Source organism: Gallus gallus, chromosome Z (assembly GCF_016699485.2).
Source record: "Gallus gallus isolate bGalGal1 chromosome Z, bGalGal1.mat.broiler.GRCg7b, whole genome shotgun sequence".
Classification (NCBI taxonomy): Eukaryota; Metazoa; Chordata; class Aves; order Galliformes; family Phasianidae; genus Gallus; species Gallus gallus.
In genome coordinates, this window is record NC_052572.1 from 81,478,776 (window position 1) to 81,505,758 (window position 26,983).

General features: G+C 47.2%; 1 long non-coding RNA gene and 1 pseudogene across 1 annotated transcript; both read left to right on the top strand.

Moving 5' to 3' along the window:
• Window positions 1–26,983, top strand: part of LOC112530752 — a 584,651-nt pseudogene that overhangs the window by 75,706 nt on the left and 481,962 nt on the right.
• On the top strand, window positions 9,789–11,607 carry LOC124417533. The gene is made up of 3 exons (XR_006932482.1): window positions 9,789–9,815; window positions 9,910–10,052; window positions 10,600–11,607. It is a non-coding gene; the product is annotated as an uncharacterized LOC124417533 (long non-coding RNA).

A 26,983-nucleotide genomic window follows, 5' to 3' on the forward strand; every position in this document is an offset into this window, starting at 1 on the left:
GGCTGTCCCGTTTGAATAGAACTGCACACAGTGGTTGTTAGAAGTAGTTCTGAAGAAGTCTCTTGATCCAGTGCTGTTGAGCACAGGTAAATGTGTTTTCTTTTTCTGTTGCAGCTTGACGCGCCTGCTGTGATGGGCATTCGCAAGCAAGCGAGATAGCCGTGGCCTGACAGGCGTTGACGGAGGTACAGTGTGAAGCTCTGGCTTGGTCTCTGGTTCCCTGCCTGAGGCCAGCAGAATGAGCCACCGGTGTGCTCCTCCTGCTTTTCAAGAGAGAGAGCATCCTTCCGGCTCTCTCGGTGTTCCTGAAGAGCGCCTTAAAAGCTTCATTCCTTGTAGTGGCATCGAGATGGCACCTGAAAATCCTCCTTGTTTGTCCTCAGCTCCTCACCATGGTCTGTGCTCTCTGTTTCAGCCTGAGAACCAGGGGAAGCCTCGCTGGTCCGTGAGGGAGTCATCTCTTAATATTCCAGCTATTGCTGCTGGCCATGTTAATTAAGAGATACATTGCCCAGGCAGAGGATGAATGACTCTCTCTTGGAGGTAAAGCAGATAAAGAAGGCGTTCCTTGTTGTCACGGCCAGAAGAGTATACAGTGTGAATGCATCAGGAATATTCTCAGACACCTTCAGAATGCCTTGTGAGGCGAAGCCCAGAAGATGCAGGTCCAGATAGGACTTGCACTGGGTTGGATGCAGGGAGGAGTTCAGCCATGTCTAAAAGATGGTTTCATATGGCATGCTTGCACTGTATTCTGTCTGGTGTGTAAGGCAGTGACTCTTGTACCTCCACGTTCAGCTTTCCCACGGGAAATGCCTGAAGAGCTGCCCCGGTGCAATTGCTCTCAAGCTGTGCGCTCTTTGGCAGTGCAGAAGAAGGGTGCCATTTCAGCTGTGCTTTCCTCCCAGCTGTGCTGACGCTGGATTGATGTTGCAATCTCTTGCAGGTGGGAGACCTGGTGTGCGTTCTGCTATGCCAGCAAAGGAGCAGAGCCCCTGGTGGAGAGGCAAGCGTGGCTTTCAGGTAGGCACAAGTTTCAGACTCCTGGGCGCAACTGCAGTCAAGTGAGGAACATCACCTTAGTGAAGCTCTGCCCGCACAGGGTGGCTTCTGGACGTCAACAGTTTCCCTGTGTCGCTGTCAGAGGACTTTCCCTTTGGCTCTTGGCTTGGGTAGGAAACTGTCTCCTCATGTGACTTAGAAGCAAGAGCCTCTCGTGCTCAATACACAGTCAGAAGTTGACCACCTCTGTCCTTTGTACAAGCACGGAGGACAGAGCCATCTTCTGCAGAACCAAGTATTGGTTTTGTAGGTCTTTTGGCTGCAAATGCTGGACGAGGGTTACTTTTCTGCAGGCCATTCTTTGTTGGTGCAACAGTCGAGGCCTGAGAAACGCTGCATTCCAGTATTCCATCACTCTTTCTTTTCTTCTTACAGGTTGGGTTCTTCCCTGGTGAGTGTGTGGAGCTCATTAACGGAAAACTTCCTGAGGCCCTCATCAACTCAGCGCCAAAGCCAGGTACGGATGTTACATGTGATGGCGCGGGGAAGTCAAATGGAGTCTTTTTCTGGGTGTGTTCTGTGTTGAATACCTCCTTTATCCATCCCACGTTCTCCTCTGTGTAGATGATCCTTCCTGCATCCCACGGGGCGTAGGGCTGCTGTTTCTGTAGGCAGTGAGAATGAGGGCTTGGGCAAATGCTCGAATCCTTGTAGAATGCAGTGTTGGCAATGTTCTTGCTGCTTTGACGCGCTCTGTAGAATGTGTTTCCGCTCAGCCTGGTCGCACTGAGCCCAACCTGAAATGAACTGGTTTCTTCCTTTTGTTGTGCAGTGCCAAAGAAGCGTGGCAAGCTCCTCAGCTTCCTTCGTTCCTTCGTGAAGGCCCGCCCAGAGGAACCGAAGCAGCGGGAGATGGAGCTGGAGAAGGAGAAGGAGGGGTGTTTGGCTGTGACCTGGGAGAGCATCTTCTCCACTCTGGCCGTGATGGTAAGGAACAGCCCGTTCCTGAGAGCTTCCTCCCTCTGTTGGGCATGACAAGATGAAAGAAAGGGAGATCGTGTCTAGCAAGGGGCAGGTTGATAGCGGTGGAGAAACGTGAAATGGGAGTTGATGGCTGCAAGGGAAGCTGAGGCTAATGCTCATAGGAGGCCGGCACACTTGTATTTGCTTAAAGCCAAAGGATGTAAGCCAATCCCACGCTAGCCTGAAAACCAAGGAAGCCTTTTGGCCCAAGAGAGTGTACTGCGTCAGTTTCCTAGCTCTTCTGGACATGAGGTCTCACGCCTCCATTGCGGTGGGAGCTGTGATGGGACTTGTGGCAGTGTCTCTGGCTTCCCCAGAATTACTTTCTGCAGGCTGCTTGGCAGGTTGTGGCATTTCTTGAAAGCCAAGAACACGTCCGTGTCCAGATTTGTCCCTTCTCCTGCCTATCTGCGATGTCGTGCGACAGCCTTTTTTCTCCTGTGAGGAGGAGGCAAGCAGTAGCCTGGCTGTGCTTAGTGGATGGGATGTGACAGGGGCAGCGGCTGAAGCAGGACTTGAATCAGGAGCTCAGCTAAGCGCTGGCCCTTGTTCTGTAGTCCCCCAGGTCCTGCAGAGCTGCAGCTGAGTTCATCGAGCAGCACGGCGTGGTGCAGGGGATCTACCGCCTGTCCGGCGTGGCGTCCAAGATCCAGAAGCTGCGGTAAGAGTGCTTCTTGACTGTATGTTGTCTTGCTTTGGAGTTGTTTTCCTCTTTCTCCAAGCCCTCTGTTTTTGTGTCCTTCTCTCCAGCCATGACTTTGAGTCGGAGCAGATTCCGGAGCTCACCGTCCGGGACATTCACAGCGTGAGCTCCCTGTGCAAGATGTACTTCAGGGAGCTCCCGAGCCCTCTGCTGACCGAGCAAGCTGCATGGCAAGTTCTCGGTAAGCACAAGGCAATGGCCTTCATGTCCCTCTTCGTGGCCTTTCCCATCCACACACACGCCTGCTGCACCTTTTTTTGGTCTTTTTTCTGTTGAAGTTGGGGTTTTGATGGACATCCAGTGGGTGTCTGCTGTACAACAAGCAGCTCGTGCTTCCTGCACACCGGGTACACCGTAACACCTGGTGTGTGCATCCTGCCATTGGAAATGTGGGAGATGGGAGCAGCAGTGCCCTCTGCAGCTCTGAGGCCCTTTTTCTGTTAGCCCCATACGCTTGACTCGCATGATGTGTGTCTCATTCCCTTTCTGCTTTCTTCCAGGACGCTGTTTGTGCCGGTACAGATGAGGAGCGGTTGCTCCGAGTGCAGGAGGTCATCCAGCAGCTGCCTGCACCTCACTACAGGTCAGAAAACTGCTGCCCTCGGTGTGGGGAGCTCAGCCCTGCTGCATTTCAGAGGGCGATGATGCGATGGCAGGCTTTGTGTCACGCTGGCAACGTGATGCCTGTGTGTGTGGAAGTGGTGGATGGCTGCGTGGGGTGAATGGATTGGGTCAGCTCCTGGGCACGGGGGCACGGCTGGTGCAGCTGATGGCTGCAGCTGTGCTGTGCTGGGGCTTGGTGCTGCAGCGTGGCACTTGGGAAAGCTTGATCTACTTGCTAGTAGCAAGAACAGTGAGGTTTGTTTGGTGAATGTGAGCCCGGCGTGCTCAGTGGTGCTGAAGGTTTGGCTCTTGCTTTCCAGGACGCTGGAATACCTGATGAGACACTTGGCTTGTCTCGCTGGGAGCTGCTCCATCACAAACATGCCCGCTAAGAACTTAGCAATTGTGTGGGCTCCCAACCTCTTCAGGTAAACTTCTTTTTCCGTCTCAGCACAAGGCTTAGATCTGTTCTCCCCACGGGCACAGTTTGGAGAGGAGGACAATTTGTGCTCTCTTGGTTTTGTCAGATGGGGCTGGTGTGTCCTTGATCACCCGGGAGAATGTCTTCAGTGGCATCAGTGCTTGCCCACTGCACTGGAAGTCTCCAGAGCCCAACTGGACAGCCTTTGGCTGCCCAAATGCAGACGTGGGGAAACGATCTCGGGTCAATGACTTCTCCAATCTGCCTTTTCTACAGATCCCAGCAGAACGAGGCTGCCTGCGCCAGCGGAAGAGCTGCCTGCGTGGAACTGCAGAGGCAGTCGGACTGTGGTGGAGTTCCTCATCACCCACACCGACGTCCTCTTCTGCTCCAGCTCCACATCAGGCATCGGAGATGGAGCAGGTGAGCGTCTTCCTGCATGAGCTTTGTCTTGATGAGACACCTTGATCAAATGCAGGCCTTCTCCAGGATTGTTGAGATACGCTTTTGCTATCGAGGGGCCAGCAGATTTGTGGGCTTAGATGAGAATATGGCAACCTGTGGATGGATGCGGAGAATGTCCAAGCCCAAAGTTGAGCATGAGAAAACCATCCCTGTCATGGTGATGTTTTGCGTGCAGGTGAAGCTTGATGAAAGGGTTTTGACCTCCTCTTTTTCCAGTGGTTCGGATAAGCAAGGCTGAGAGATGTGCGGCAGCCTCCCCAGAACTGTGATGGCTGTGCCGCTGCTTTCTGATCCTCCGTCTTAGCTGTGGTCTTCCCTTCCAGGGCGCAGTTCTCCATCAGGTCCCAAGTCTGTGCAGGTGTCTTCTCCTGCCACCAAGCTGCTCACTCTGGAGGAGGCACAGGCACAGAGGGGAGGCCACAGCAGCTCTCCCACTGTGACAGAGATCAGGGACATGGAAGTGGAAGAAGGCCCCGCAGCTGCGCGGGGGAAATTCACACAATCATTGACTTTCCGTCTGAAAGGTAAAGAGGACTTTCTTTTCCAGCAGCTTCCTATCAGACTTGGTTGGGTGGGCTTTTGTGGGTTTTTCTCCACTATTGCTAGTGCCCAAAACTTGCAGAAGCTACGTGACGCTAATGGGGCGTGTGGTGGTGTACTGAATGTCCCCTCCCTTTGGACTCTGAGCTTCAACTAACACGCAGTTGCCCGACGGGCTCAGTTTAGCCACCAGAGAGGGCCTATTGCTAATGTACGTGTCAGAGATGCTATTGAACTCCCTCTCTGGCTGCACGGTTCCTCAGCAAGCAGTTATGTTTGCCAGCTCAATCAAAGCCCTCCGTTCGATGCTGTCCTGGACAGCTGTGCAGCCTCTGCTCGCATGCTCTGCATCTGGGTTGACATGGCTGAGGGGAATGTAGCCAGCAAGACTCCAGGGCTGAGCTCTAGGAATGGAACCGTCCTCAACCGTGTGAATCAGAGCGAGCTTCTAAGTTGTGTTTCAGCAGGAAGCAGGCAGTGCTAGGAACAAGCAAGTGTTGGCAAGAGCTCAGGGCAGCTCTTCCCTCACCCTGCACCATGCACGACTCACACCGCTCCCTCTTTTCTCCCTCCAGACCAAGTCCACCCAGCAGGGTGAAGGAATCCTCAGCATGCAGTTGGTGTTCCTGCTTCAGGCCCAGAAAACCATCCTCTGTGGCCAAACGCCAACTGCAGCGCGATGCCAGGGAGCCCTCGGAAACAGAGGTGGTGGTCCTGGCAGGTAAGGGTGCACATCCAGCTGTCAAAACCCTGCTTGTCAGCGCCATCGAATTCATGCTTGGAGTCCACACAAAAGAGAAAGACAAACAACAAAAGCGCAACAGTTCCTTTCGAGACAGTGCTCCTACTGTTGCTATTGTCCTATTGGCTTTGTCCTGCTGCCACTGCATAAGCAAATCTCAAGAACCACTCTCATCATTCAGCTTGTGCAAGTTTGCCACTAACTGTTTGCCTGTGTATCTACTCCTTCCTAGGTGAATCGAGCCCTCGTCCACGCAGAAGAGCCAGAGCGTATAGCGATGGTTCACTGTGTGCTTCCATCACTGGAGAGCTGCTAGGAAGCACGAATCGCTGCGGCTCGGATGACAGCCTTCCATATAACACCAGTGATGGAGTGAAAGGTTGACCATCCAGGTGGAAGCCCTCATCTCTCCCGGCATGTGCAGAAGACGCTGACCTGAGCCTGCCAGAAACAACGGTCAACCGAGCTGGACTGTGACGGGGCACCATTGCAGTGCAGCCCAGCCCAAGCACAGCCCGAGTGCCCCGACAGCAGCAGCTCCATGCAGGAGCAGGTCAGCGTCAGCCAGGAGGAGCCGAGCCTGGTGGAGGGGGACGTAGAATCAGAGCTCCAGTCCCAGGCACCGGGCAGCAGCACGAGCTCTGAGCCCCTCTCTCCTGAACCATGAAGGATGAGTCCCATCGTGTACACCGGACCTCTCACCAAAAGGCCCTCCTGGCTGTGAATGAATAAAAGCACGCTGGTGCTGGATCAACGCCTTGACTGCCTTCTGAGTCTTCATTCCCAGGGATTGGGATGGATGCAAGCAACAGCAAGGCAGCTCATGTTGCAAGGCTATGGCTGTGGGCTGTGCGTGCAGCAGAGCTGCGGGTTTGTTCCCATTTTGTCTGGCTGTGGGATGCCTGCAGCGAGAGCTGTGCTCCCGTAGTGTATGGTAGCAAAGAATCTCCAGCATCCGGGATGCTGCTCATGATCATGGCCAGCTTGCTGGCTGTGGCTTTGTGATGCTTTTGAGTGAAGGTTTTGGATGCTCTGGATGCCTCGGCTGGTCCCCGCCAGCTCTCTCCTCTCTCCCGCCGTGTCCATTCCTGGCTCCCAGCTACGAGCTGGCCCTGCAGAGCATCTGCAGCCCTGTCAGCATCAGCATCCAGCAGCGGCAGGAGGAGCTCCCCCTGACCAACGCCAGGCAGTACTGCTCGGTCTGCAGGTTAGCTGCCATTTACCTGTAGGTGGCTCTTGCAGAAGAAGACTCAAACAGCAGAGCGTTTTCCTCATCTGCAGCACGCAAATGCTACAAAAGCAGAAACAACCCAGGAAGCTGTGGGTTTGCGAGTCTGCATGGACATGCACTGTCTGTTTTGATGGTGCTCTGCCATCCTTTATTTCCTTCTCCTTGCTCTTCCATATGCTGCTCAGGATTGGAAAGCTGCATGTCCCATAATTCCCCAGAACCCCAGTTTTGAGACAGCTTGTAGTTGTGGCTGTAGCCACAAGTGTTTTGTTTCGTAGAGGGAGCTCATCGTGGGTTGTAGGTCTTGTTCTTGCGAAGACTTGTTCTGCAACAGGTGTTCCACTTGGGCTCCGTAGCACGTGCTGGCCATGCGGGTACAGCAGTGCAATGGAACAAACCCTGCAGGCCCTGGGGAGAGGCAAAGCAGGAGAGTGGCTGCCCCACGGTGGGGATGAAAGGCAGAGTGCCCTTTGAAGCAGGGGATGCCCTGCTGGCTCTGCCGATCGCATCCACTGCTGGCACGTTCCTTCTTCCTCCTTTCTGGCAGTTTGCTGTCTCTCAAGGGTCAGCCCGGAATTGGTTATTGGTTTCTCCATCACACTGCCCTTGCTTTCCCTGAACGTTTTCCTTGCTTTGCCCCATCTGTTTCTCTCATCTCACCTAACATTCCCCAATGTTGCACTTCAGGATTCCATATTTATGAGGAAAATACTGCCATTCTTCAAGAGCGTTATCCAGTTGGGTTGCACTGCACCTCTTCATGCCTTGCATCTCTCTCTGGAGCACAAGAGCAGATTGAGGTGGAATGTCGAAGACTCAAATCCAATGTTGCGAAGCCACTGCAGATGCCAAATCCCTGCACGGGAGACCTGGCCTGTGTGCAGGAGTTACTGCAGGATGAGGAGCTGCTATTGGTCTTCAAGCAGGTAGGAGTTTGTTATCCACGCATAATACTGTATGTATTTGTTGTTGTTGTTTTAATATCAGTGCCAGTATGCAGTCTGATCCGATGTGTTTGAACAGTGTGGTGTAAGGATTGTCAGCTGAGAACAGCAGCAGAACATGGGGCTGTTGCAGGGGGAAGGCGTGGGGAAGGAAGCGGGGAAAGGAAAGGGAAAGCCTGGAAAAGGAATGGGGAAGGCACGGGGTGAAGGAAGGGGGCAAGACACAGGGGAATGAAGGGGATAGGACAGAATACCTGTAGAGCAGCCTAAAAAGCAGTAACAAGCTCTGGGAGGACCGTGGAGTGCCAGATTCTGTGCTGGGTGTTTATCTGTGTGTGTACGTTGTCACTGTTTGTGCCTGGCTGCACTGCTCCAGCCCAGAGCCCGCTGCCTGCAGCTGCATCTTTGCTTCCTTCCCTCCTGCCCGGAGCCCCACGGGTGCTCCCACAACTCCCTTCCCACCCCCAAAACGGCAGAGGAAGACACCTGGCAGTGGGATGGAGGAATCCCAGCAGCCCGTTTTCCTTCTGCCTGCAGCTCTCTCCTCCTCTGCCACACAGGGCTCCAGACTGTCCAATGGGAAAGACGTGGGGGAAAGGGAGTGCTGGCAGGAGCGACTGCTGCGGCTGACTGGGGAGGGTCTGCATCCCACGTGCCCTCCTGTGCTCTCTCTCCAGCTGCAGGAGGGCCAGAGAAGGGCAGATGAAAGCTGCAGCTGAGCCTGATGGACCTGCACAGCTCTCGGGCTGTCTTCCAGAGGTAGCTGTGATTTACATTAGGTAGCTGTGAAATACATTAAAGCACGAAGAAGACAGAGGCTGAGTGAACACCAATATGGCGCTCTGCTTTCTGCCAACGTGCTTTAATTTTGTTGTCGTTAAATGTACTGGGCAGTTACATTTTGGTATGTGAATATTTCAGAACAGTGCAACAGATGCTGGCAAAAAGTAATTTTTTTAATCTTTTGTTTTTATTATTATTATTATTTTCTTTTTGTAAAGCTCTTAGCACGGCTTTCCTGAGTTTGGAGGAGTTTCCCTCTGTTTTCTTCGTCTTCACCCCCACCGCCCCCCACTTCTCATTCCGTGTTCTTCCCCCGTCATCGCGACAGAGCACTGACCGCCAGCGATTGCGCCGCGGGCCGCATCGATCCCGTCCAAGTTCTTTCCGCGGTCTCTGCCGCCACCTCGTGGCCAATGCGCGGAACTGCCGCTGTCCGCTGCTCAGTCCTGCAGGCGGCACAACGCGTGCGCGTAGGAATGCGGAAGTGGCTTCGTAACCGCTCTGTGCAGCTCATCCGCCGCTCTCTATTGTGATTAGTCCTCCAGGTCACAGCGAGCATGCGCCCGACGACTCCAAACCAGCAACTGTTGCTCCTAAGCGCTACTGCCGGTTCTCGGACCGCCGGCTCAGCGATCTCCTCCTTCTAAACCAGGCTGCCCCTCATCTATTTCCACTAGATGTTTGATGCCCGAGCCCATCCCGGGAGCGGACCGGTTCGGCTCACAGCTGCCCCGAGCGCCCGGCGCCATCCAAATTGCTCTCCGCCGCGGCGGACCAGCAGACGTCCCCTTCCCCCCCCAGCCCCGCGCCGTCCCCCGGCCGTTTCAAAGCGCTCTCAGCAGCAGCGGAACCCGAGCGGCTCGGAGGAGATCGGCGGTCGCGGTACGGGCGTGAAGCGGCCCCGGCACCGCAGCATCCCAGGACCCGCCGGGCTCGGCACCGCGCTGCGCATGCAGCACCGCGCACACAGCGTTTTGCATGCGCGTTTTCGGGTACGCACCTACGCACGCGGTGTCTTCGGCTCCTCGTTACGGAGGAGCCTTGCTTTTGGATGCTCTTGGATGCCTCGGCTGCTCCCCGCCAGCTCTCTCCTCTCTCCCGCCGTGTCCATTCGTGGCTCCCAGCTACGAGCTGGCCCTGCAGAGCATCTGCAGCCCTGTCAGCATCAGCATCCAGCAGCGGCAGGAGGAGCTCCCCGTGAGCAGCATCTGCCCGTCCCTCCCCCGGGCTCTCATTGGTCAGCGGCAGCTCTGTCCGTCCCCCGGACTCTAATTGGTCAGAGGCATCTCTGTCAGGTGGAGGTAGGATTTGTGACTAGCCATTGCTTCCTTGTAGTCTGAATGGTTGCTGGTAACCAGGTACACTGTGCATCAGTTTCCAGCAGCTGAAACTGAGTCTTAATAATGAAATAATGAGTCTTCCTTTTTTTCTCTTACAGCAGAAAGACCTCAGCTGGAGCCTGGGACTGCAACACGGAGGGTGCTCAAGAAACAAAGGAAGGGAGTTATTCTTCACTGAGTGAGGGCTACAACAGCACAGACTCTGAGAATGAATCCAACGCATCCCAGAGGAGGAAGGAGTTATCACCAGGCCAGGTTCCTGGGCGTTTTTAAGGCATGTTGTTTGTGCTGAGCCAGGGCTGTCTTGAAAGAATAGTGACGGTTGCTTGGTATTTTTGGTTGCAGGTGTTTGTCGTAATTCTGTATTAGTTTCAGGAGGTAGATTAGAAATTATAACCACTGATAGTGGAAGGAATGCAGAAGCAGCAAACAAAATTGTTTAATGATTCATAATTCACTTTGAGGTAAACATTAGCTTTATCTCCTGTTTTGTTAGTAAAGTTTGAATTCCTTTGTAAACTCGATTGGTATAGCAGTCTTGATCTGTGAAAGAGCTGGAAAAACAGGCAGGATGTTGATTTATTTGAAAGGAAAAGGTCTGTTTCCAGGTTAAGAGCTATTTTTAAGGATCTCTTTCCATTTGTTGATATTATAAGCTTAATGTGGTAAGCTTATAAGACAGACATTGTGTTTTCAGTTCAGAATTGCGCAGTGTTCCTGAACTTGTGGTGGTTATTGGCACTCGGAGTGATAGAGTGCTGCTTTCAGTCTTTGGCTCAGATGTTGTTTCCCTTGCGTGCAGGCTGTGTCCCCAGTGCAGGCTGTATTGCGGCTGCTCGGAGGAGACGTCACCTCGCCAGGACCCGAGCTGATTATCTTCCCTTGGATGCTTCAAATGATCGTCAGCTTTCTCGGAGAAGAGAAGGCGGTGATTCAGAGGATGAGGACGAGCCTGATAGGAATCATCTCTATTTTGTTCCTAAAAAGAGAACTCTTAGGCGTAGGATGGCTGAACGCGTGGGTGAGTTGGTGCCTTTTCTCCCAGAGAGAGGCTGTGTCTTTTACTGATGGATGTCCGGAAGAATGTGAGACTTGCCCAGTGAAGAGTGCAGTACAAAGTTTTGCCCTTGATCTTGACAGAAGACCATAATGCTTGGTGGTCCTTGAGGCTTATGTGGGCTGTTCCTGCTCTCCACACACTGACATTACGACTGTTATGGGAAAGAGGTAAAAACAAACCAACAAACAAAAAGCAACCAACCAGAGCCAGCCAGCCCTTTGGAAGTAAGCAGACTTACTGCATGCCAAGCGTATGTGGCTTTTCGGTTGCTCCTTAACTTCACATCCAGTATAACTGGTGTTCTTAGGTCCTCATACTCCATTTGTGTCTGGAAACCCCTCAGTTTTTGCTGTCCAGAAGATTGCAGAAGTTTTTAGCAGCAGACCTCGGTCATGGACTTGATTACTCCAAGTCACTGTGTTCGGGTTAGATTCTGCCCTACAGTCTCCTGCTGTTTTAGAACGCAGAATGTCATTTAATTTCTATGTTGATGTGGTTGGAGTCTTTAAGTTATAATTACAGTCAAGCCAAGTTGTCAGAATGAAACTTCTATCTTCATCTTCAGTTGTTTGGCTGTAGCTTATTTCTACTTTTCATATTAAAAACTGTACTGCTTGTGAGGTTTCAGCTGTTGATATTGAACCTCTATATATTGTGGGAAGCCATTGATGTCTTCAGACTGAGAGGAGGGCTGCTTTACCCTAAATGACAGATTGCTTTGTACTGATGGATGTGAATGGTGTATGCATTTTGCACCATTAAGTACACAGCTTTTTGTATATACGCTTTCCCTTTTGTGTTGTACAGAAATTACCCAATCTGATCATTCCAATGTACATCTTTTTGTCATATGCTTTATATGTTCACATGGTATGTTTTGTTGACCTCTAAAGCTGCAGAGGCAAAACTTACATCAATTGTGTACAAACTTATATTTAATTTGCATAAACTATGTGTTGAAAGTGTTGCAGTTCTCTTAGGAAACTTACAGCAATGCTTCCCTGTGTAAATCTCAACCAGCTAAACCCACAGTTTGGTCCCTGTGTTTCCTACCAGCTGTGAACTTGGAAACTATGAAAAAGCAACTGACTGAAGGGTAAGTACTGCTTTTAGTGTTAATTGCTGAGGTGTTCATTCTGTCACAGCTGATGACAGCTTTGGAGTCTTATTCCTTCTTGCGAATATTGAAGGGTTTTGGGGTTAGTTGTGTATTGTGCTTATTGTAATGTTTAGCACAGCGTTACAGATTTTAACTTTACCTGGCAATGCTTTGTTGCAGGGGAGCGTTTGGACTTCTCAAGCATTTTATCGCTTGTAAGAATCTGCTGCTTTATTCTATGTGCTGCTGGTTCTGAAAGGAGCGTAGGCACAGTGTTATGTTTGCCAAGGAAGGAGAACTTCACTCAGGGCAGGTGGGGCTGTCAGTCCTTTTGTCGTGGCTCTTCAGCCTGTTCAGACAAGGCAGTGGGCAGCTGAGATGTCCTGGGTGGAGATGGGAACTTGCAAGGGAGTGTGTGAGAAGGACAGGTGGGGTCAGGCATCTGCAGCTACCGAGATAGCCATCCCCATCACCTCTCAGTGCTCACGCAGCCAGAAGCAGCTGTACTGATAAGTTCAGACAAGTACCATCGTGCAGCTGAAACACAAACATCTGCCGTTCACTTGTGTGAACCTCTGTGTATGTATACTCTTTTGTACAGACTGCTGCTGGCCTGCTTGTGTTCAAAGAATTTCCACTGAAGTGGACTAAATATTTCTGTGGAATTGTATGCTTTTTTTTTTTTTTTTGGCCTTGATCACCTGAAAGAAATGGATGAAATGATGTGGGGAGTTCAAGTACAATCAAATGTGAAAGACTATCGAGAGTGGGAGACCTATTTGGAAAGTAACAAGAAGGGGAGGGAGAACACGTCTGGTAGTAATAGCTTGGTGATATTAAGTTGGTATAAATTAAGTGGGACGCACTGATGTAGTGCTGTATTCCTACCCACATCGACTTGGGTAGAATCTGTTCAGTGTAACGTCGCTACACTTGCCATATTATGCTCTTTAGGAGCGTGCTTGTGTAGAGGAATATGGGTAAAATGTCAGTGGTGGTACCTTCAGAACTACCACTACGTCAGTGACATTTGATGTTTTCCAAAGCATGAATCTTGTCCACACACAGTGCTTCTGTAAATGTTGGTATGGGTAAGTCTTGCAGTTCTTCTTTGCTCCGATGCAGGTGCTATTATTAGCAAGGATTTTGTGCTTTGTTTTAAGGACATAAACACTTTGTTTATGTTTGTTTAATACATAACTGAGCTAGAATCTGCTGTACATGCACTTCTCCAGCAACGAGTCATGTCGGTACTGAAGCGAAGGCAAGATGAGCTGGAAACGGAATCTACTTATATGCAGCATCTGACAAGTTAGTATGAAGTTACCAGTTACTTTCTTACTGAAATCTCATTCTTTAAGTAGAAACACAGAGTTAATTCTTGGATTATATTTTATTTTCATGTGTAATGTTTTCTCCCTCCCTGCTGTCAGTGGGCATACTGTACTAGATGTCCTAGTTGAAATCCTTACCGAAGTAGGACGCGTAGTATCACTTCTCCGTGGTAGAATAGTGAATATAGCATGACCAAATGCTCCGTCAGTTTTGAATTACTGATCTCAGTGGCTGTCTATCAGTACTTGAAAAGAGAAACTGAGTCAGTTTTCCAGTAGATATTAGGTTGTTTGGGACGCAGGCACTGTAGAACAGGAGGACAAGGAAGGATTGACTGATAACTGGCAACAGCTTGAGAAGAGTGAGCTCGGGGATGTAGCCCTTTCTGGTTCTAACTGGTGTGCAGGTGGGGTGGGTGCAAAGCATGCAGACTCTGAGTGTGTGTGCACTCTGGGAAGCACAGCTGGAAGCGTCACCACGAAGGGGAGAGAGGAAGGGTGGATCTGGGGTACCCTCCCTGTGCTCACTCAGGTGCTCACCTCCCGGTTCAGGCTGTGACCTGGCAATCCCCCTGCACGAGGGAGCAGCCACAGCTGTCCTACAGTTCACTGATAATATTGACTGTGCTTTACGACTGGACACTGTGAATTTTTCATCAGGAGGTTTTATTTACTTTGGTTAGTCTCCAAATGAAGAGCAGAAGCAGAATCAGTGTTCTGCATTCACCTCTTTGTCTTGTTCCTGTCTTCTGGTAGCTGGGAATGGCAAACCAAGTAATGATGGATTGGAGAGTGATGAAAAGATGAAGCTTCTGAAAATGTGTGAGCATCGAAGGTACGTATAATTACATCTAACTGTAGTAAGTGTGTATCTGCTTCCTGTTACTTACACAGGGATGAAGGTAAATCCTGTGCAGTTACTAAGCGAGGATGATACACACACGTGCAAAAATGCCTTTCCTTTCCAAAGCTCAAGGTATATGGAAACCATCTATTTGTTAATGGAGGGTTTTCTTTGTGCTGATTGGAATCTGAATGTTAATAGGTACTATTAATTTAACATAAGTTGAAGTGAGACTGTTCACGAAACTGAAAGTAGATTTTTCCCTGCTGTTGGAATAAATGATATTGTGATTATATATAGGAATACATTGTTGTGATTATTGCACAGATGACAAAAATAGGCAGGTGGTATTGTTGCTGGTGGGGTGGCAGTGGGTGCATCAGGAACATCTAACCTACCCTCTGTTATCAGCGTAGGCCAGGTGCTACATTTTGAACGTCGGGGTCTGCTGCTGACCTTAAGTTACTGGGAGCTCTGAAACCGTTCCAGTTGCATTGGTGCCTTGACTCAGCACTGTTTAGACACAGGTAAGGACTTAAGAGTTTTACTGGTTGAAAAACGACGTAATAAAACTTTGCTTGAAGCAAACTGTTAACCTTTAACGTTAAGTAATGTCAATAATTACATACAAGAGGTATGCTATGCAAATAATAGGTATAAATATAATTTTATTGTTGATTTTGCATGCTCTTATGGTATGTGGTGCCAGGACTAACGTTTTTTAGCCCCAGTGAGACTTGGATGCAGTCACAGTTTCTATGCAAGTTGTTGCATAAGCTACATAGAACTGAGATGATGGACTGTTGAGAGCGCAGTAGTTTCTTACAGACTACCTCTGGCAGGGATAGTATGGAGTACCATGTTAGATGTTTGGTGTTTCAGGTGGGGGGAGTTCCTAGTATGAATGTGGTGAAGTGAAGGTCGTTAGAGATGCTTTTAATGTCCTTTGGCAGCTCACAAAGTACCTTACTGTTACAGTCCGTGTCTCTAGGGTTGCATACTTACTTCTGCTTCCTCACCGTGTTTCCTTAGGCTATTGCTCTCACCGGGTGTTCTTAGTATATCACTGAGCTTTCTTTTACGTATGTACATGGTGAATAACTCACCTGAGTTCATTACAGAATGCAGGACTTGCAGGCGGCAGCTGAGAGAGCGTTCACAAACAGCTGGTCACCACGAAGGCATGCCGAGTGATGAAGAACTGGCTCTGACAGAGGTGACTGAATTCCAGAAGAGCAAAGGTTGGTCAGGATATGAGAGCAAAATTCCTCCCGTATTGAGAAGGATTTTCAAGGGAGAGTGAAGAAATACTCCTTTTGAATGGTATATCGTTTATTTTCTACAGCACAGAATTGATGCATTTCAAACAATTCTGACCAATGCCTTAGGAAGAATAGATAAGACCGTAGGCTTCTTTAGTTTAATCAGTCTTTTGTCCAAAGTTGGAATGTATTTCAAATTGAGATTTGAACTGCCTTAGGTGAGCAGGTCACGAGGAGCTGGGAGAGGCACGATGCGTATTTGCTGAATAACAGAAGGAGGATTTTCCTGTCTGAGCTTTTAAGAGACATACAAAATATGAAATGTAATGGGTATTTAAATCTGTGCAGTTGTTCAAAACCTGCAGAAGTCTTTTTGTGGTCTTCTGTATCTCTTTTTTCCTGAAAAAGTGCTGGTTTTAAAACCCATTTCAGTGTAAGAGGTGTGAAAGATGGAGCACAAATGCTGTTATCATAAAGATGTTTCTTCTGTTCTGTAGGTGCATGAACTGTTCAGCTTATGCCTCAATAAATTCTGTGATTGTTTCTTCTCATTCCTATTGAATATTATCCATAGATAACGTTCTAGAAGAGAGTAAGAAAATCTTTGAAGATGTCCGTGCAGATGTTTGTGACATCAGAAAAATCCTGTTGAAATTCCAGGAGCGGAAAGAGAAGTTTCCCGACTCTTCCTGCGATGCTTACATCGGTTTTTGCCTGCCTAAGCTTTTAAATCCATCAGTCAGAGTTCAAATTAATAAATTGGAGTCCCCTTGAGGTAGGTGCATCACCAGACTTTATTTTTGTGAAAAATTGTGTGTGTGTGTTCGTGTGTTCTGATATCCTCTGGGCTTCTGGGTAGGCGGTGCTCCGCTACGTTTCTGGTCTGTACTGTCTTTGCAAACTTGTCTACTCTGATGTACTCATCTTTGTTAGCTGGCAAGACCTGTGGCTATTTCTGGCATCTCAAAGTATGACAGGACGGGGGCATGCTGCTTGCAGGGAAGACTTCTGTACAGGAGCTTTGCCGTGGGTTATAGAGGCATTCCAAAGCTTGAGATAAGAGTTTTAACTAGAAGGAGGACATCTTTTCCTCTTGTCAGGTTGCTTGTATATGAATCACTTGCACCTTTATTAACCCTCTGAAATCTAGCTTTACATTCAGTTTTAGCTTGCTGCTTTGGTCCATTCAGTGATTAGAATCCATGTAAAACTGTTAAATGAGAATCTTTTGGTATCATTAGGTATATTTCTGCATGGAGCTTTTTCTCTCAATCCTGACAGCTGAACAACTAATGGGAATGATCTTTCAGCAGAATTCTACAGACCTGAAAGAGATGCCCTGGTTCAGAGCTGTAGAAGGATTCAGCGATGCCAAAAAGCCGTCTGAATCAAAAAGAGATGATGATCCTGATGAAGAAGTTTTGCCTAGAGTGATTGAAAAAACTATCCTGCCAAAAATTACAGGTGTATTAAGGTTGTCTTGAGGACATTCACTGCAGCTAGGTAATGAAACCTTAAATAAGTGGTAATGTAAAATTATCTTGATAGTTACAATTACTTGTCAAGGTTACTGCAAAGGAAAGGTTTAGCTTTTTGAATGTTTGCTTCCTTGAAACTAGAGCAGATAGCCACTTGGATATCATGAATGAAATAATTTGTATTTTTCAGCATTTGCCAAGAATGTGTGGGATCCTTTATCCGACTTCACAGACTGAGTGCCTTACACAGCTTTGCGATAACGTGTTTGAAAAACAAGTCCTGTCCAGAAGTGAATGCAGTCAGACAAAACAGGTAAAGGCTGTTGTGGTAATGGGGAAGGAAGTTCTTGACGCAGTGTATGCACTTCACTGTAAATATTCACTGTAACATACACTTAGCCCAGTTCTGGTTTTATTCTCATGCAAATCTGGGAGTTTATCCAGCATAAAGTAGGTGGAAACTAAGTTGATGTTTAGGCCCTTAGTATGAAAAGAAATAATAACAAACGTTTATGCAGTCGCCACACTTGGCTTCAGGAAGAAGCTTTAGATAAGATTCTGTTTGTATAGTAGCTGTGGAGTTTTGTTGTGTTTTTTTTAATAGAACCTCATAGCTGGAAAATACATTAATCTCATTATCCAAGAGGATTTTGTTTAAAAAAAAGAAAGAAAGAAAGAAAGGTGGTTAAAGCTGAGACTTGCTCACAGGTCTTCAATGCAGCCATGATCTTAATGTCTATATATACAGTGGCACCTGCATTCAGCTGAATTAGCATTTTGCTTTTCCACATGAACAAATGTGCCTTCTACTGTTTCATTGTAGGAATAGTTACCAAACATTGATGTTTATGTACTCTTTCTGACAAGAGTAACTACGCAGTCAACTTGGTGCTTTTTTGCTCCTGTAACTAAGAGCTTTCATAAATGGAAAGTTCTTAGTTTATGGGGCACAGCCCAGAGTCTGGTTTTGTGATCTTAACTTGGAGTATCTGAGGGCTTGTGTTATTTGTGGCGGTCTGCTCCCCCTACTACTCCTGACTCCTCCTTTCTTTCCTGAAATAGTTGATATTGCTGATGCTTATTGCTGGATGCTCTTAGAGAGAGGATAACTGGTAAGAGTCTGGTAGGTGTGGGGTTAAGACACAGCTGGGAGAAGAGTGTTGCTAAGCCTGATGCAGCATGTTTGTCTGGTTACAAGCAGTGCTGTTTTGCTGAGAATCCATTAAACACATACTCGAGTGTTTCCAACTGCTAATTCCATTGGGTATTGTAAGGAGTTTCAGTTAACAGCTGTTTCCTCATATGAAAGAACTCCATAATTGTAATTCATCAGTGTTTAAGAGATGAATTGTCTGTTTGTCTTACTTTCAGGTCAAACAAAATCCTTATTTCCTCTTCCTCTTTTTCTGACCAGCACTGCGGAAGACAAATCATCGCCATGTTCAAAGTTCCAAGGCAGACGGTTTTGGTCAGCTGTTGAGGTAAAGAAAAGACACCGATCTTGTCTGTGAAAATCATTTTAGTTAAAAGTAGACTGTCGTCTTTGAGGAAATGTATCTTCAGTCAAATCTGATTCCTGAGAGCTTAATGTATTTTAATAGGAAGGTTGGCTATTTTTGTCAGTGAGCTATTTATGCTCACCCACCTCTGATACGTAGTCAAGAGACTTTAATTTCATCATCTGTTCCTGCTAACCTTCCATGAGATCAGTCATTGGCACTCTGTGGATAGGTCTGTTTCCTCAGTATGTGCATACAGTGCCCATGCTGCTCTTGTAGAATAGAATCCCTGCATGTGCGTGTAAGCGTATTAGTATAGCTTTATTCAGTCTAAAGTGCTGAGTTATGTCTGATTAAGTGCTGAATATCTGAATGCCTGTGATTCAATTCCCTCTTAGATCCGTTTCCTCTATGAGTGTATTTGGATTCGTACTAAAGATGAGGTTTAGATGCAGGAAAACACATTAACATCCCAGTTCCCCTGCTGTGTGTGCTAACAAGGCCATGGTGACAGCCCTGCATAGGCTTCCTGCTGCCATGTTGCACATTCCTGTAGAAAAATCAGGGAATTTGGGAATGTTGAGGACTTGCCATATTCACTCCTGGGGCAAGCTGTTGTGTAAGGGTTTGTCGTGGACAGATGCAGAGAAGACAGAGGGAGCTTAGTGCTGATACCTGGCAGACACAAAACAGACATAAGATTCTGGTATCACGTTCTGAGACTGTGTATTGCCTGACTTAAATGTCCAGTCAGATACATGTTTCTAAAAGCGAGACCAGTGGTCTTTCACTGCGGATTGAAGTTTTCTCCTTTCAGTTTGTTTTCCATCCTCACTGTCAGTCTTCTCTTTAGAAGTGGTGATGTGCAGAACAGTTGAAAATGTGTTTGTGTTGGGTATCTTCTGACAGTTTGCCACTCTTTTTTTCTGGAGTGAAGTCATTAGTTGGTTTACCCCGGAGTTAGTAGTACTGCAGGTCATGCATTAAACTCTTTGGATATGTTCAGCAGCTTATTAGTGTGACTTATCTGTGCTTGAGACTGCCGTTGTGCAGCCCCTATTGGTGCTGTCTTTCAAAGCAGGTGATCATCTGCAGGCTGCCTATCGGGAATGTCCTCTAAACCATGCCCAGAAATTGTATGGGAGAGTACTCACAAAGGGCTGGGCGAGAAGAGGACAGGAACTATTTTAGTGAAGAAGTACAGTTGATGAGGATTTGATGTTTGTGCCATCCTACAGTCTAACTTTCCTAGCAGCTCATGCAGTCAAAAGGAAGTGTCCTGCCAAGCACTCCAGAGAAGTATGCAGTAGTCGTGGGCTTTGCGACTGCTTTCTGACTGGTGACTGCTAAGATCACGTACTGTGTCTGTGTGGGTGAACTACCTTGAGGTTAACAGCTACCTTGACATTAACCATTCTGTGTTGAGGGGGAGACCAGCCATGTTCTTATGCTGGGCTTAAGTCTTTTTAAATAGTCATTTCTACAGTGATAACAGGTAACTGAAGACAACTCTTGCTAACGAATAATACTGAGGTCAAGTACAAAATAATCTTTTTGCTCCTATGGATCAAGGCTATCAACCTTACTTGTGTTATGAGGCTGGTGGCGTTTAATCTTATGTAGCGTATGTTAGCAATTTGTTAATGAATTGGAAGGGTAACATGCTCTTTATTTCCTTGGGAGGTGATGTGTGTATGTATGAGGGTACAGCTCATAGGCACATGTAAAATTAATCTACTTCAAAATACTATTTATGATCTGTAGTTTTTTAGTGACTAATTGGCAGTCAGCTTGGAGAGAATAAATCCTGTTTTTTGAGTACTGAGATTGGATAGACATGGTATCTTTTGAGTTTAAAAAGGAGGTTCTAAGGCACCCTCAGCAATCAAATGTGCATGTTCTTTTTCTTCATTACTGCAGCTGCTCTCCAAGGTTCTCCTTTGGGATGGGACTGTACAGGAAGACACAGTCCGTGGTGTGGGACTGAGCAAGCTGCTGAATCGTTACCTTCTTCTGAACCTCTTCAACACACCACCAGGGCCAGAAAACATAGAGAAGTGTAAAGAGGTGAAAGGTCTTATTTCCATGGGGACAGATGTAGTCTGAAGTGTAATTATTTAACATTTGAAGTTGTTTTTTGTTTGTTTCTTTGTTTTTTGATGACCTTGGTGTATAAAAGAATTTCAAAGCAAGCATTGGTTCCTAGGCTTTAGGAATAACTGCTTAAAATGATGGTTTTGTTTTTCGAAGAGTAAACACTGCCAATAATAACTGAACTAGCCAAAAGGAGAAGTCTGTCAGAAGTGGTGTGACTTAGTGTTACTGAAAGCCTTTTTTTTTTCTTTCTATTTTTTCTTTCAGAATACTCTCTGGGTGAACAGGTGGTTGCATGCTTCCCAGAAAGGTGGTTCCAAAATCATGGAAGTGGGTCAACTCTCCCCGAGTCAGTGAACTTCTGCCAGCATTTGGTTCAGTGAGCACGTATGCTTCACAGGAATAACCACAGGTAACAAACAACATGTTCTTTGGGATGCAGCACTTCCTCATAATCTTTATGTTAGTATTTCTTTTAGGGACGTGGTTCAGTGGGCATGGTGGTGATGGGTTGACAGTTGGACTAGATGATCTTTGTGTTTTTTTCCAACCTTAATGATTCTATGATTCTTAAATTCCTCAAGCCTCATGCATTTAACACTTTCAGTGATGTACTTCCAACATCTACGTACAACTAAAGATGCAATCCATAATGTAAAATGGATCGCTTTTGCAGTACTAGTTCAGGCTAGTTTGAGGCTCTAGACGTTGGGTGCAGTTAATGGTCAGTGTAGCTCAAGGCACGTTTTAGCTTTATTGATTTTGAAGTCAGGTGTGAATGTGTTGCTATGTCAACTTGTTTTTGTAATAGTGATGAAACTGAAGAAGTTGTTCTCCTGTTGCTGAAAGTCAAGGCTCTGCGTATTGCTGAAGAGCTCATTGAAGAGTGCAAACGGGAACATCTTAAATCTGTGATCAGGAAATAAGGATTTCTTTGAAGCAGCAGTTCTTTTACTGAAACAAGCCTGATGCTCACTCTAAAAAAGTGGTCATGTTTAATGAGTGGACTGCCATCAGTTGTTTTATGAAACATTGTGAAGTATTGTGAAGTGAAATATTTTTTTTTTTTTCCAAATGTCTTCTGATGCCATCTACTCCTAGACAGAATCACAATCATCAGTGTGAAGTGCAGGTGTTCTGAAATATATGACGAAGCTTCATTGCTTTGTTCTTTTGGGAAGGATGACTGCAGTGAGTGCCTGTAACGTTACCACTGCTGGTGAGCAGACAACTTCACAAGCTGTTTTCAGTACCACACCAAATCACTCTAACCCAGGAGTCACTGAACTCTAACTTATTGTCCACTTAATGAGATAACTCTACGAAACTCACAGTGAGTTCTTCTTAGCTTTCTGACCCTGACACAGAAGCAGGAATTCTGTATGCAGTGAGAAGTCTGATCTGTGAACATCTACTGATGGTAAACGGGTGTTCAGGAAGGTAAGAAGTTGCACAGGAGAACGTCTTAACTACGCTTACTCTTCTCCAGAGTATGATTTGTAGTGGAGCTTTGTACTTGAGATACAGACTGGACTTTGTGCACACACCTGGAGTTGTCACCCGCCCTCATTTATCAGACGAGCAGAACAACAACTCCAGTTACCTTCTAGTAATCGGCTCTCTAAGGACATTTACCTTTTGCTTCCCTGTAAGACCCATTAAACCTCATTTCACCGTACCCATGTTGGATTTCTAATGTTGTGTAACTTCGTATATGTGCAGTAAATATTACTGCTGCAGAATAAAAAGGATGTTTTACTGTAGAAACAGCAGTGCGCCACAAATTCTGCTAGTTTGCTATTGCCTGCTTCTCTAAAATGCTATTTATGGGTCTTCCATTTAACTCTTAGAGGTTTCTCTTCCCTATGATTTTTCTGTTTTTTTAATTACAGAATATGTATTTTTGTAAACTATTTTAATTGTAAATAGCATTCATCAGTGTTATAGACAGCAATGACTTTTAAAATAAAAGCAAAACCATTATTTTGAAAAGTAAAGACGTTTTTGTGTTAATGAGACTTTTAACGCTTTCAAGTCTTGAACACGACAGGAATGTTATGTGAAGTATGGAAAAAAACTGTGGCACTGCTGGCGCTTCATTATCTGCAGGATTTAGGAGTTCTGTTGTAAGTAATTGTGCACTTCTACTTTCCTGAGTGCAAAGAAAATACAACTGATGGGTAATCAGCTGAAGCATGTGATCTCCGTGCTTGCTTTTGTCTCCTCTGCTTCCTTATTCATGTGGAAAGTTGCTCCCAAATAAATTAGTCTTGTGCTGCTGTGAAATTGGAATAGGTTCTATCACGCTTTACCTCTGTAGAGGCTTCTTCCAGTGGCTGCAGACGTCACTTGTCATGACTGGTAAGCAGGGGAAGGCGATTTTTACTGGAGCTCAGAAGCCCCATCCCAGTTGAGTATCTTTGAGAACCTACTGTGCCACTTTGTGGTGAACCTTGCACCCATTCACACAATCTGACTGGAGTAACAGCCAATCTGGCTTCATTCTTGCAAGCTGGTTTCAAAACGTTGGTATTACTGCTTTGTTGTCAGGTTACTATTGGTGCTTTATCAGATGTCATTTCAAAAGTGCCTTTACAGGACAGCTAAGCAGCACTTACACTCAGATTGTCCAGCTGGGCTTCTGTACATCTGCTTCCCTGCCATAGCCCCCTTCTGAACCTACTGAGTGCAGCATTTTCACAATTGGCCCCAGTCTACTTGGCAAAGGCAGAAGAAACAGTTATTTGGAAGTGACAACACAATAACTGCAAACCCCTTCTATTAGCTGTGATTTAGAAGGGAAGGCAGAAGCAGGGCTGAACACACTGTAACACTGGTCAGAAAAGAGAATGTTTGTTTTCAGGAAGGGGCAGTTCAACATTCAGACAAGGACTGCTGAAACTTCACTGTCTTTTATTTGCATACCAAACTTGAAAACTGACAGTTCTTACACTGAACTCAAAGCTGTTACTTGGTTCAGCTCTTCACTCGCTTCCTTCCGTATTTATTCCTCTATTTTGAAGTATCGTATTCTTGCAGCATATCGAATTCCAGCCAGGGCTGCTTCCACTTCTGTGCTTCCTTCATTTTTTTCTCGGGTAGCTCAAATTTTATTCCTTTTATGTTGTATTTCGGCCTCTCCCACCGTTTTGACCATAGGTGAGGTTTCATTCTGACCTGCAGCTAGAGGGAAAGGTTTTTTTAAAAAAAGAAAAAAGGTATTAAAAGGTCAGAAGGTCAGAATTCTGACTGTGAAGCAAAGCAGTGAGACAAGTGCTGCTTTAAGAGAAGAGAGCAGCCCGATCTGTCAGCAAACTAAGGGACTGCTGGACACCAGTGGGAGAAAAGGGATTTGGGGGCTGTGTGGCTGTTATGTTTGTTCATATACCTAAATAACACTGATTTATTACACCGTCCTTAAGTTGATATGCTGTTAACTCTCTTCTACACTTCTTACGCTGTTACTTACTCAGGAAAGAAGAATAGGACAGCAGCCGTTCCTCCTTTTCCCTGTAAGCTAAGTTGGATAGCATTCTTTTACCAGTCTGCCAGACCTTCTGAGATGCAGTTCTTGCTAACTGCTCCTTCCACCCCCCACATCAGTAGCATTAAGTTTCCATAGCGCTGGCTGTTCTGTCTGCACAGTGTAATACAGAGGCATCTGCAGGCCGTTACTCCTTGCACGTCTCCTAAGTTACCTACTGAGGAAGGCAGGTACTTTGGTTATGAATGTTCTTTCACTACAGCAGTAGCATTAAGGTACCAGATTTTACATGCTAGTATCACCTTGATAACTAACACAACCAAAAGCTGTTTAACAGCCTTCCAGGCCATTGTAGAATGGCCACTTGGAAGAGACTCACAAGGATCATAGGAGTTCAACCCCTGCCTCCACATAAAACCAACCCCTGCCTCCACATAAAACCAGCCACACTATGTCTGAGAGTGATGTCCAAAGGCTCCTTGAACTCTGGCATGTTTGGGCCTGGGAAACCTGTTCTGTGCATGGTCAACCTCTGGTGCAGAAGCTTTTCCACCCTGACCCTCCCCTGATGGAGTCCTCCATCTGGCTCTGAAATGGAGCCCTGCAGAAACCCCAGGTGACTGCTCACCATCCTGATATAATCCCGGTATCAGTCAGAAAGTTAACTAAATTATCGCCTACGTTCCCACTAAAAAATTAAACTCCTGCCTTGTTTACAGGAATTTCTTCATGGTCTAAATGAGACACAGATGAAAAAACACTTTTTTCATCACTTGATAGTAAAAGATAATAATTTTTTTCCTACTGTTTCTTACAAGCAGCTGAAGAGAGCCTACAGGAGACACCACATTCAAGTGGTTATCTTGTGTTGGCAAAGCTTAAGGGGACTCTTAAAACTCTTTTCTACTCCGATGAATTATACCGTGCCATAGAAATCTCCTTATGCTCTGGAGTTCAACTGTCTGGCAGCTAAGTTGAAGGCACACTTTCTGACACAGTACTGGCCAGAGGGCCACTACCAACAGATTATTTGCATGGGGTCACTGTGTTTCAGACAGCATGGAGACTTGGCCTCAGAGCCAGAGAATGGCTTGAACATCTCCAGGGACAACAGTTCCACCACCTGCCTGGGCATTTCAAGAGGACATTTTTCCCAGTATCCAACCTGAACCTCCCCTGGCACAACTGAAGGCCATCACCTCTTGTCCTCCTGCTGCTCCTTGGGAGGAGAAGCTGACTCCCACCCAGACACAACCTCCTTTCAGGTAGTGGTGCAGAGAAATGAGGTTTCCTTTGAATCTCCTCCAGACTGAACAATCCCTGCTCCTTCAGACACTCCCACAATATTGTGCCCCAGATCCTTCACCACTCTGTTGCCCTTCTCTGGACACATTCCAGGGCCCCAGTGCCTTTCTTGTAGTGAGGGGCCCAAAACTGAGCACAGTACTGGACGTGCAGTTCCACCAGTGCTGAGAACAGCCGGCAGATCGCTTCACCAGTCCTTCTGACTGCACTATTTCTGACACAGGCCAGGATGCTGCTGGCATTCTTGGCCACCTGGGCACACTGCTGGGTACGTGCAGCCAACTGTTGACCCCCAGTGTGCAACGTATCACATCGTCACTCTCCTCTCAGAGGCAGCACCGCCACTGTAAACACTGTGCCACTTAAAGCAGTGCAGGTGGGTTTCGGAGACATGAAAAATGCTTAGCACAAGAGGAATTCCATTTCACAAACAGAAATACGTGCACTCAGCTCCCAGCTGACCTCGAGATGTGAGGCAAAGGCAGAGGCAGGGCCCGTGTCTCTGTCACCTTCCGACACGCACTTTTCGAGTACCAATGCCTCAGAGCCCTGAGGAATCTGAGGGCGGCCCCCACCGCGGCCTACCCCTTCTACCTCCTCTCCTCTCTCTGCTTCTGCTTGTCAATAATGACGGGCTTCGGGGGCGGCTGGAATTCTGTGGGCTCTCCATCGCCGTTCATTCGACACATCGAGGAAGAAAACCACCCGGTGAAGATAAAACGCTCAGAAAAACACCGTTCTCAAAAGGCACCGTTCCCCACAGCCTCGCAGCTCAAACCCCCCGCAGGCGGCCGCCATAGTGACCACGAGTACTTCCGGTCCGCCGGCGCCAGAGCGCAGGGTGGCTACGGCAAGCTCGGAGGGCCAAAACTGCCCTCAGCGCGAAGCGGAGCTGTGTGTCGCTCTACTCCTAACCCCTTCTGAGCTCTGTTCATGATCTGATGGGTGTATTTGAAGTGGAGGGTATTTGACGCTGCTTAGAGCAAGGAGGGGCCTGTGCAAAAAAGGAGCGTGCTGCATTTTGTGGTGCAAGATGTTCTGGGAACTGCTGCTAACAGTGCCCAGCAGGCTTCCTTTTTGCTGGGGAGAGGTTTAGCAAGGAGTTTTTATATGAAAAGAGTTCATCCTATATTTCCTTTCCACTGACCTTCCGTCGTACTGCTTGAGAAATTGCTATGTCTTGCTGTAGAGAATGCACATGCACCTGCACCTGTATCTGCACAAAGAATCATCTAAACATCTCTGTAGGTGTTTCTTTTTGGCACTGGGATGGAGCTGTGTGGAACGCAGACTTGGATGAATCTTCAGTCGGGTGCAGGGACGCGTAATGCTCATCTTAGATGTCACGCTGACAGCAGCAATAGAGAGGCAAATGTCATAGGGCTGCATGGTTTTTTTTTTTTTTCCTTTTGTTTCAGTCCTAACTGTGGAAGCATAGAAGCGTTACCCAGACCAATTGAGCATTTCTCACATGGGCTTTCTACCAATGACATAGGCAGTGGAAGTCAGCATCAGAAGCATCTGTAACAGCCCTGCAAAAGACTGGTGAGAGTTACCCTGGCAGCCTCTTTTGGCAACCTCAGGTCTCTGCAAGCTGTTGAGCTGTGTCGTGAGTCCTCCCGTGGTGCTGACTCAGCTCTCCCTGTCTTTGGTGTAGGAGAGCTGGTCTTCAGCTTCTTCCTGTTTCCTGCCTATCATCTGCTCCCTGCTTTGCCCATGGCCCAGTG